This window comes from Bubalus bubalis, chromosome 9 (genome assembly GCF_019923935.1).
Source record: "Bubalus bubalis isolate 160015118507 breed Murrah chromosome 9, NDDB_SH_1, whole genome shotgun sequence".
Taxonomy (NCBI): Eukaryota; Metazoa; Chordata; class Mammalia; order Artiodactyla; family Bovidae; genus Bubalus; species Bubalus bubalis.
In genome coordinates, this window is record NC_059165.1 from 32,870,061 (window position 1) to 32,882,830 (window position 12,770).

Below are 12,770 nucleotides of genomic sequence, written 5' to 3' on the forward strand. Positions count from 1 at the left end.
AAACAGTCTTTTCCTTTTTCTTATGTGTTGCTTTGCTCCCTTTGTTTCAGTCTAGATACTATAATTCTGACATTTGTTAAACCACTGATTGGCCTGGGGAAGTCAGTGAGAGGCCACAGTTTGGTGATTTCTTCAGAAATGTTATCATTGATCTTCAAGGGACAATGGCAGGGATTTGACTTTCTTTCTAAGGGAAATGGCCAGCTCGTGGAGATTTTGAGCTGAAGAGTGATATTTAACATTCTGCAAATGGTAATAGACTATGTGAAGACCTGTCAACTGGGGCAATATATGGGAAAATAAAGTCTATGTATTCAAATCCAAAAAGACTGATAGATCCATGGCCAAAAAGTAAAATGTGATTCCAGGCAGAGTGAAAAAAGATACTAAGCCAGCATCCCAGGAGACAAGGTGAGACCTGAAGTAAGCCAGTGGGAAGGATAATAGCCATGGATGTTACACTCTAGGTCAACATTTCAAAGATCTGTAAAGGCTGGGTGAATGCAAGAGTGTTTAGGACTGCTGCAAATTAATGTTTGCCTGTCCTACCTACAGGGGATGGCTTTATTCCACTCCAGCAACTTTCTGCCATGAAGAAATGAAAGTCCAGTGTTGCCAGAGCATCAGGTTTCTTAAAACCCCTGGGAATATGAATTTTTTTTTTTTCATGACAACTTGAAAACTTCTAAATGCTCACTGGAAAAGAAAAATAGAAATCACAGTGTGGATAAAACAAAACACATCTATTAGCAGAACAGAGACTGTGAGTTCTTCATAGCGCAGGTGTGTAATTCATGCTGTAAAGTAAGGTGTGGGGAATGTATGATATACTCACTCTGAAGACTGAATCCCTACTCTGGACCATTCCACAAAGAGTTTGAGTAGATGTGACCAGAGGGATTCCCACTGCCTTTATGCCCCTTCCTTGTCCCTACAGTATTAGTCTAAAGATAGAGTAAGTGAAAGTCACTCAGTTGTGTCTGACTCAGTGACCCTATGGACTAGACAGTCCATGGAATTCTCTAGGCCAGAATCCTGGAGTGGGTAGCCTTTCCTGTCTCCAGGGGATCTTCCCAACCCAATGATCAAACCCAGGTCTCCCACATTGCAGGCAGATTCCTTACCAGCTGAGCCACAAGGAAAGCCCAAGAATACTGGAATGGGTAGCCTATCCCTTCTCCAGTGGATCTTCCTGATCCAGGAATCAAACCGGGGTCTCCTGCATTGCAGGCGGATTCTTTACCAACTGAGCTATGAGGAAAGCCCAAAGATTCAGTAACTGTCTTAAAAAAAAAAAAAGAAAAAAAAAAAAAAGAAAAAAAAAAAAGAAAAAAAGTATAAGGTGATCGTTAGTTTTGGTGGGCCAAACTTCAGATAGGTTGTCAGCCACTTGGAAATGTTTTTGTCCTGATTATGTAGATAAAGTTGTGTGTATGTATACGTATGTTGTTTATAATTCTTGCCTTCCCTATAACCCTCATTTCTTTTTACACTTCTGCTCTGACTCCATCATAACCAACTGATTTCTTCGCTTATTTAACAGACCATTGATAGTTTCCCTCTCTCTCTTTCTCTTCTCCTTCCCTTCCTCTCTATTTCTCCACCTTTAGACATGTTTTGTATGCTATGTTCTTTATCAGAACATTCTGAGCCAATGCTTGCCACTTGGTGAATTCTTATTCATCTTTCAGTCCTGACCCTCCAAGCTGGAGTTACTAGCTTCCCTCTCAGCATTTTGTGGCCACTGATTTACTCCTTCACATTATTTATCATACTGTATTTTAATTACCTATTTTCTCCTGTGTACCTACCACTACTGAATAAGCTCTGAGAGAGCTAAAATTATGTCTGTTTTTCTCACTTGTTCATCATTTTAGTCTGATCTCAGGACACAATGTCTCAACAAAGTGTAAGCTGAATTGATATTTATTAAATAAGAGAGATCACGATTGTCTAGACACAACATGAAGTAACTATGAGATTTATCAGAATAGTGTACTCATTTGAAAAGGTAATATTAATTTGAAGCTTAAAAACCCACTAAATCCAGTAATTTATCTGCTGCATTCATTTCTGCAGCTATATACCAACTCATTTTATTATTCCAGTGTGTTATCATGTGGAGTCTTTGTTCTTACTATATAATTACAAATCCCTTAAGTGTTCAATATTCCCCACAGTGCAAAAGATATAGTCAGGGCTCAGTAAATAATTCAGAATTAATAAAATAATATGATTTAAAACATTGGAGCTTTTAAAAATTGAAGTTGAATTTCTTGCTTATAACTAGGTGCTTTAAATTCAAGAGTGGGTTTTATAACATTATCTTTTCTTTGAAGGCTTTCTTTATGGTGTATATTTTGTTTGGGCAATCCTATTTAGTAAATCTCAAAGAAAACTGAAAGATCACAGACTGGGTAGATATTTACACTTGGATCATAACATATACATCAAAAGAAAGGCTGAGTAGCTGCCATGAAGGCCAACTGGAATATAAGCAATGTGTTGGTGTGTTTCAGGTTGTATTTTTTTATTAATAGATTTTTTTAAAGGATAGAATATATATTTTCAGAAATCATTTATTCTATTGCTAACATTTCATCCAATGGTGAATATTATAATGCATTATATGTGAGCTATATAAGCACGAAAAGCAAAAGAACAGTTATTTTACTCCTCCAGAGTCAACACTACTTACAAGAATTATATCTATAATTCTTCTGGATGAAAAATCTGCCCCTTAATTAAGTTCCTCTTCTTTCAGCAAGAGATGTGAAATAAGTTGGCTCTATTTTACCAAAGCAGCAAAAGAAATAAACTGAGAACTGAAAATCTATCTCTATATGAAAGCTCAAGCTTACGCTGACTTCTTTAAAAATCATTAAAGGAACCATAATAAATTGCATCCTTTGAAATGGAAATCACATAACTTCCAAATTCAGTTTTCAGGAACTTTATTTTTTTTATATGGATGATATGTTCTCAATATGACTTCTTCCAGATCACACTTTTCCTTTTCTTTTACCTCAAGGTTTAATCCCAATCAAAGCTAGCAAGTTCCATCCCCGTGGGGCACTAAAGAGAATTGTTTCACGTTGTTACTGGGAAGATTTGTGACTTTAATTATTTTTGTAATTATTTGCTTCAATTCAACTGTGATTTTATTCTATAATCACAGTTTTATTTTCTGATCAATTATTTGATGCCCCTTCAAAACAATTTGGCTTAATCTAACTCTGGGCCTTACACATTATGGTGTTTCCTAAGTGCTCATAGTTTGGTTTCTGTTTTGGAATACTTCAGAAAAGCAGTAAACCTTCCCATAGGGCATACACAGCATTGCTATTTACCTGTGACAATTTAATTAATAAAGTTATCAAAAAGATAATTCATACCATTGTGATATTTTATGCTCATTTTACATTTCCAAACAATAGCCCCCCTAGTTGACTATTCAATTAAGAAAATCAAGATCATCAATAGGTCACTAAGAAAAACAGTTCACTTCATTAAAGAAATACTTAAAAGTAACAGTCATTTATATATATATTCCTGGTGCAGAAGAAAATTTTATTCTGAGTATTTTCTTTGTATACTTTTGTTGAAAATAGTCACAAATAAATTTTCCCTATCTACTTTTTTTTTTTTTAATTTTCTCCTAGTCAAGTTTATTTGCCTTTCCTATCCTAATATAAAATTTAGATATGTTTTCAGGGAAAAGAGTGGGTTTTTTTTAAAATTGAGAGGAAAACCAACTAATATATGTGAATTTGAATTTCACACAAATACTAAATTATTTTTAAGAGTGGGTGTTAAAATCATTCTCAAAACATAATTTTTCTTGTATCTTATTAATGTGACCACTCAGGTTTGTTATTTGCCAAAATTTATCTTGACATCTCATATGATCAGATATTTGTCAGGAGGTTCCATAAAATACATGCTTCTAGTTATGCAGAAATGTAACATTAGTTGGTAGGGATCAACAAGTCAAATAAAACAGCAAATATGATCAGATAATTCAACTATATGGTTTTAGACTTTCACACTATTGACCTCATGTTGATCAACTATGCAGTTCTGTATGAGTTGGCAAAAATGTAGAGTTCATAGCCTAGAAGCATTTTGGTTTACTTAGTGTCATAGTTCCCTATTGCTGTTGCAACATATTTCTGAAAGCTTAATAGTTTGAAAGGAACACATAAGTATTATACTATGATCATGGAGGTTAAAAGTTCAAAATGGGTACTCTGGGCTAAAGTCAAAGTTCTGCATGGTTGCAGTCCTTCCTGAGGCCTTAAGGGAATGCAACCTATTTTCTTGACTTTTCCAGCTTCTAGATATTGTGCACTTTCCTTGTTGCATAACTTCTCTTCTCCATCTTCAAAGTCAATAATGACCAATTGAGTCTTTCTCTCATTGTATCACTGACATTGACATTCCTGCCTCCCCCTTCACACTTAAAGACTCTTTTCATTAAGTCGGGCCTATTTGGATAAGCTAGGATAAAATCTCCATTTTAAATTACAGTGAACTGATTAAAAGTCTTAATATCATCTGCTATTTTAATTTTACTTTGTCTCGTCAGGTAACATATTCACAGATTTTGGCAATTAGGACATGAATGTCTTTGAAAAGCCCTTATTCTGCCTACTACACTGAGGAAGACTCAAAACCCTTAGTGCAAGCTGCATAAACTTTGAAGCATTACTATTAAAGGTCTAAGATGGATGTTTAACTTTGGAAGATTTTAGAGACCTTCCTCAAGTTGCTTCTGGTCCACATTCCTATTTATTCTCTTATTGCAAGCCAGATGAAAGCAGAATAAACACTTTGAACTTTTTTATAAACTTTTACAATTTCAATACCAATTTTATGGACAATTTCATGTTGATACTTTGAAAAATTCCATGCCTAAATCCAACCAAATATCGCATTTAGAAGCTGTTTTCTATTAACTTCATCAAAGCACATGTGGAAATCTGTCTCAATCAGAATAAGAAACAAATGTAAATATAATAGAAAAAAGAGAAAAAAATATAAGAGCAATTGTGAACCTAAAGTTGGGATATAATCCATGGAGTTTAACTTTTATTTTTTGTATTTCTCTATACCTGAAGTCTCACATTCATCCTCTAGAACTAGACAAGAAAGAAAGAAAGAAAGAAAAAAGAACTGAGAAAAGAATACGCTATGGCATAAAAGGATAGTTTTGACAACTTACCTACATTCACTACCTGTCTTTTCTGATCAATTCACTTACCTTTTCATTGTTAATCCTCCAAAAAGAGGCAACAACCATCTATCTGTCTATTCAGCTCTTTCAGCTAGTCACTCTCCACTAGGCACTCATTCATCAAATACATACTAAACAGCTATCACATCTTAGGCTTAGTATTGGAAAATCAAAGTAACAAAAAGCATAGGGAACAATTTTTAATATGTATATGGTAGCATGAAACATCCAAGGACTTCTGTCTCAGTAATCTAGTGTAGCAGAGGGAGTTATTTGATCATCAAACTCATGTTCTTATCCTACAGGGCATTTGGATAGACTATATGCCAGTCTACTTTGCACGAAATTAAGACTGCATGACTCTAATTTTGTCAATGAAATATAAGACTTGATTACTTATTACTTATTACCTATGCCTTATCCTTTAAGATTTTCTCATCTGCTTACTTTCCAGCTGGCTGGAATGGGGACTTAAAGTGGCACTGGAAGTCATATTTAAGACACTGGAGTCTAATATGGAAACGTCTATGTTCCCAAATAATCAATTGTAGCAAAGTGGCCCAGAAGGGCTTCCAAAATAGAAATGTCAGCATTGGACTATTTGAGGAAAACATAAACACTTAATGATTTAAACCACTGATATGAAGGACAGAAGCATCACGGACCTAACAGAAGTAGAAGATATTAAGAAGAGATGGCAAGAATATACAGTAGAACTATACAAAAAAGATCTTAATGACCCAGATAACCACAATGGTGAGATCACTCATCTAGGGCCAGACATCCTGGAGTGCTAGGTCAAGTGGGCCTTAGGAAGCATCAGTACAAACAAAGCTAGTGGAGGTGATAGGATTCCAGCTGAGCTATTTCAAATTCTAAAAGATGACGCTGTTAAAGTCCATATACCAGCAAAATTGGAGAACTCATCAGTGGCCACAGGACTGGAAAAGGTCAGTTTTCATTTCAGTCCCAAAGAAAGGCAATGCCAAAATATGTTCAAACTACCGCACAATTGCACTATCTCACGTGCTAGAAAAATAATGCTCAAAATTCTTCAAGCTAGGCTTCAACAATACGTGAACTGAGAACTTTCAGATGTTCAAGCTGGATTTAGAAAAGGCAGAGGAACCAGAGATCAAATTGCCAACATCTGTTGGGTCACAGAGAAAGCAAGAAAGTTCCAGAAAAAACATCTACTTCTGCTTCATTGACTACATTAAAGCCTTTGACTGTGTAGATCACAACAAACTGGAAAATTTTTAAAGAGATGGAATACTAGACCACATTAGCTGCCTACTGAGAAATCTGTATGTAGGTCAAGAAGCAACAGTTAGAACTGGACATGGAACAACAGACTGGCCCAAAATTGGGAAAGGAGTACATCAAGGCTTATATTGTCATCCTGCTTATATAACTTATGTGCAGAGTACATCATGCAAAATGCCAGGCTGGATGAAGCATAAACTGGAATCAAGACTGCTGGGAGAAACGTCAGCAACCTCAGAGATGGAGATGACACCACCCTCATGGCAGAATGCTCACAGGGACTAAAGGTTCTCTTGATGAAAGTGAAAGAGGAGAGTGAAAAAACTGACTTAAAACATAACATTCAAAAAAATAAGCTCATGGCATCTGGTCCCATCACTTCATGGCAAATATATGGGGGAAAAGTGGAGACAGTGATGGACTTTATTTTCTTGGGACCCAAATTCACTGCAGATGGTGACTGTAGCCATGAAATTAAAAGACATTTGCTCCTTGGAAGAAAAACATAGACAGCATATTAAAAAGCAGAAACATCACTTTGACGACAAAGGTCCGTCTAGTCAAAGCTATGTTTTTCTCCAGTAGTCATGTATGGATGTGGGAGTTGCACCATAAAGAAAGCTGAGCACCAAAAAACTGATGCTTTTGAACTGTGGTGTTGGAGAAGACTCTTGAGAATCGCTTGAACTGCAAGAAGATAGAACCAGTCAATCCTAATGGAAGTCAGTCCTGAATATTCATTGGAAGGACTGATGCTGAAGCTGAGGCTCCAAAACTTTGGCCACCTGATGCAAAGACCAGACTCATTGGAAAAGACCCTGATTCTGGGAAAGATTGAAGACAGGAGGAGAAGGGGATGATAGAAGATGAGATGGTTGCATGGCATCACTGACTTGATGGACATGAGTTTGCGTAAGGAGTTGGTGAAGTTCCCTGTCCATCACCAGGAGTTGGTGTGTTGCAATGGCACCCCACTCCAGAACTCTTGCCTGGAAAATCCCATGGATGGAGGAGCCTGGTAGGCTGAAGTCCATGGGGTCACTAAGAGTTGGACACAACTGAGCGACTTCACTTTCACTTTTCACTTGCATACATTGGAGAAGGAAATGGCAACCCACTCCAGTGTTCTTGCCTGGAGAATCCCAGGGATGGCGGAGCCTGGTGGGGTGCCATCTATGGGGTCACACAGAGTCGGACATGACTGAAGTGACTTAGCAGCAGTCCATAGGGTTTCAAAGAGTCAGACATGACTAAGAGGCTGAACTGAAATGATCTGATGTCACTGATATTTTGGTATTATAATTAAATATGTAGTTGAACAGATACAAAACCAAAAATGTGAATTAAAAAAAAAAGAACTACCAAAGCTGTTAATATCTTCATAGGTATGATGTACAATAAAATATAATGGGTATTCAGATTTTAACTGATTTTGTAGTTCTTTTTTTCAGCAACTATAGAGATGGAAGTGAAAATGAGGCAGCTCAGTGTCAGGGATTTCCAAAAATGCAAGCCAAAGAGCACTTTCTAATTATAATGGGCACGTCCTGAAATGATCTAGTCCCATATCTATTGCGTGAAACAGAAGCTGTGAGATTTGGAGTGACTGGTTATGTAATCCATGGAACAGAATTCATATGGACAACACTGAAAAAGATGCTTAGAAAAAAAATCTGAAAAAAAAGAAAACTTGAGGGGTGGATGATTCTGTAAGACGATGGGCTAAGAAAATTTCGCTAATTCCAAGAAGTAGTAAAAAGGAAGCCATCACAGCATAATCACTAAAAATATTACATGAAAAGGTGCAACAATCACAAAAACTTGCTCAAGTTTTAGCCTGAAACATACTCCCACATAACAGATGAGAATTCTGACCAAGTATTTCTCTTAAAATTGGAAAAATATTTATGAGGCAATTACCTCCATTAGTGAAAACCACATAACAGATATACGAGGGAAAAAAAGGAAGAAAATAAAACTAAACTGGCAGAAACTTAGGAATAAATGGGGGTGGAGGAGAAAAGAAAAGCACAACCTCTACCAAAAAAAAAAAAAAAGGAAGAAACAAATCAAAGAGCATACACTATGGGTAAGGGATATAGTGGATGAAAACTACAAGAACAACCAAACTGAATGAATAACAAGAAAGAGTTAAAAACATTTCAGAGACAAAAAATACACAGTTCCACATATAAGGCAAAAGAGAAACAGTATTCTTAATTGATTCTGCCAGAGAAATAAACCCAATACTTGAATAGAAAAAATAAATGAAGGTACAATTCAATGACATATTTCTGAATAAATTAGCATATGAATTCACATAGTTAAAAAACATACCATATGACAGAAAAAGTTGACCCAGAAGTCAACATGGAGCCCTTCCACTGAAGTAGTAGATTTTAATGATAAAGAGCAAATCCTTTGACAGAGCCATAAAAAGAACAAACATTTCACTAACTACTCAGATTGACATTAAATTATATATAGTAAAATTCAAAAACAGAGAACCACAGAAAAGATGAAACAAAACAGAAGGCAGAGTAATGCCTCTTAGAACTTAAAGAGAAAGAAATGTGATTTAAAGAATTTTTTTTTAGTAACCATACTGTTCCCTATGTAATCAGTCAACAAAGAAATATATATATATCAATATATTGTATTTTAATACACCATCTATTTCTGCTTCAAAATTGGGAAAGGAATATGATAAAGTTGAACATTGTCACCCTGTTTATTTAACTTATATGGAGAGTACATCCTGTAAAATGTTGGGCTGGATGAAGCATAAACTGGAATTAAGATTACTGGGAGAAATATCAACAACCTCACATGCAGATGATACCACCTTAATGGCAGAAAGTAAAGAGGAAATGAAGAGCCTATTGATGAACATGGGAGAGGGGACTGAAAAAGCTGGTTTAAAACTCAACATTAAAAAAACTAAGATTGTGGCATCTGGTCCCATCACTTCATGACAAATAGATGGGGGAAAAAATGGAAATAGTGATAGACTTTTATTTTCTTAGGCTCCAAAATTACTGTGGATTGTGACTATAGCCATGAAATTAAAAGACACTTGCTCCTTGGAAGAAAAGCTATGACAAACCTAGACTGTGTATTGAAAAGCAGAGACATCACTTTGCTGACAAAGGTCCATATAGTCAAAGCTATGATTTTTCCAGTATTCATGTATGGATGTGAGAGTTGACATAAAGAGGGCTGAGGACTGAAGAAGTGATGCTTTTCAACTGCGGTGCTAGAGAAGACTCTTGAGAATTCCTTGGATGGCAAGGAATTCAAGCCAATCAATCCTAAAGAAAATCATCCTTGAATATTCATTGAAAGGACTGATGATGAAGCTCCAATACTTTGGCTACCTGATGCGAAAAACCGACTCATTGGAAAAGACCCTGCTGCTGGGAAAGACTGAAGGCAAGGGGAGAAGGGAGTGACAGAGGACGAAAGGTTTTATGGCATCACTGACTCAATGACATGTGTTTGAGCAAACTCTGGGAGATGATGGGCAGGGAAACCTGGAGTGCTGCAGTTCATAGGGTCACAGCAATACATGAACCACAAACTTCCAGATGTTCAAGCTGGTTTTAGGAAAGGCAGAGGAAGCAGAGATCATATTGCCAACATCCGCAGGATCATGGAACAAGCAAGAGAGTTCCAGAAAAACATCTATTTCTGCTTTATTGACTATGCCAAAGCCTTTGACTGTGTGGATCCCAATAAACTGTGGAAAATTCTGAAAGCGATGGGAATACCAGACCCCCTGACCTGCCCCTTGAGAAACCGGTATGCAGACCAGGAAGCCACAGGGAGAACTGGATATAGAACAACAGACTGGTTCCAAATAGGAAAAGGAGTACATCAAGGCTGTATATTGTCACCCTGCTTATTTAACTTATATGCAGAGTACGTCATGAGAAATGCTGGGCTGGAAGAAGCTCAAGCTGGAATCAAGATTGCCAGGAGAAATATCAATAACCTCAGATATGCAGGTGACACCAGCCTTATGGCAGAAATTGAAGGAGAACTAAAGAGCTTTTTGTTGAAAGCAAATGAGGAGAGTGAAAAAGTTGGCTTAAAGCTCAACATTCAGAAAACGAAGATCATGGCATCCGGTCCCATCACTTCATGGCAAATAGACGGGGAAACAGTGGAAACAGTGACTGACTTTATTTACTTATTTATTTTTGGCTTCAAAATCACTGCAGATGGTGATTGCAGCCATGAAATTAAAAGACGCTTACTCCTTGGAAGGAAAGTTATGACCAACCTAGACAGCATATTAACAAGCAGAGACATTACTTTTCCAACAAAGGTCTGTCTCGTCAAGGCTATAGCTTTTCCAGTAGTCATGTATAGATGTGAGAGGTGGACTATAAAGAAAGGTGAGCACTGAAGAATTGATGCTTTTGAACTGTGGTGTTGGAGAAGACCCTTGAGAGTCCCTTGGACTGCAAAGAGATCCAACCAGTCCATCCTAAAGGAGATCAGTCCTGAATATTCATTGGAAGGACTGATGTTGAAGCTAAAACTCCAATATTTTGGCCTCCTGATGTGAAGAGCTGACTCATTGGAAAAGACCTTGATGCTTGGCAAGATTGAAGGCAGGAGGAGAAGGGGACGACAGAGGATGAGACGGTTGGATGGCATCACTGACTCAATAGAGATGAGTTTGAGGAGACTCTGGGTGTTGGACAGGGAGACCTTGCATGCTGTGGCCCATGGGGTCATGAAGAGTCATGACTGAGCAACTGAACTGAACTGAACTGAAAAGATATTGGGTTGGGGGGGAGGGAAATCAGAGCTAAGGGGATTAATGGTAAGTACTGAATATTTCCCCTGGAAAAGGAAAAGGCAACCCACTCCAGTATTCTTGTCTGGTAAATCCCATGGACAGTGGAGCCTGGGGGCTATAGTCCATGGGGTTGCAAAAGAGTCAGATACAACTTAGCAACAAAACAACTGAATTCTCTAAGCATATCATTAAAAATAAAATAGATTTATGAATTGATGTGATAGAACATAATTTAAGTGATATACCCTGACAAGGAAAAAACTATATGTCTAACAAAAAAATGACAGTAAACCAGGGAAAGAAAATAAAAATTTTTAAAAAGGAGAAGGATAGTAGCAATGTGTATTTATTGCTATAAGTGATAACAGTACGTTTCTGTTTCAGAAATATTGTGCTTAATTTCAAGAGACTATGAATAAATATAGATGTTAAAAAAAACTTTAGTGTAAATTGTCAATTGTAAGGAAAAGCAACATTTTCATATTTAATCACTAAGTAAAATCTAACTCTATACAGTATACAATGGACAAAGCTGAACAAAAGTCTTTAGGGAATTTGAAAATAAATAAATAGGTAAAATTATATTAAGGAAATAAAATTAGAAAATATGAACATAGTTTTAATATGAGAACAATGAAAACAAATAGAATAATATTATTTAAAACAAATAAGGATCCTTCATAATACTAAAGTTTATGCCTTCTACCAGCTTAACACTTATGAATCATAAATATAGACAGTATAAGGAGAAATACTAGTAATGGGAAAAAACAATGGTAATACAAACCCATTAATGAATTTCTGCAGGTAAATGCAGAGCATTCACCAAAAAGTCCGCATATTACAAAATAAGTTTTTAATTACTTCTGAAACACAGAAAAAGTGCGGAAACTGTGGCCTGATCTCAATGTAATAAACTGGTATTTTAAAGACCAAAACAAAAACGAAAGATCACTTTCCTTGTAAATGAAAAAAATATATATATATTAATTTTAAAAACATTTCTGTATCAAAAAGGAAAATCAGTAATGCTTCACAATTTCTAGAAAGTAATGATAATGTAAACATTATTTACCTAATGAAGTGGCATGAGGAAAATGTACAGCTTTATACAATAATTGAAATGTAAAAAAGAGGAAAATAAATCAACTGTATGTCAGAAGAAATTTTATTTAAAAAATAATAACATAAACCAAAACAAGAGTTTAAAAACAAAAACAGAAAAGTATAGCAATTCAAAAACTTGGTCAATAGGGGAATATACAAAAAAATAAAGTTAATATTATAACAAACAATATAGTTTTATTAATAATAATATAAATGATAGAAAATAACATAAAAGGTAAAAAAGGAGAAAATAAAATTGAAAGGGAGAAATATGAAAAGTTAGTTAATTATTAAAGAGAGGTAACCACAGAAAGCCCTGGAGAAGGGAATGGCAACCCACTTCAGTATTCT

The 12,770-nt window shown here is 36.0% G+C and overlaps 1 long non-coding RNA gene across 3 annotated transcripts in view; it reads right to left on the reverse strand.

Annotated features, from left to right (window-relative positions):
* Positions 1-12,770, reverse strand: part of LOC123335008 — a 604,601-nt gene that overhangs the window by 313,770 nt on the left and 278,061 nt on the right. The window lies entirely within an intron of this gene.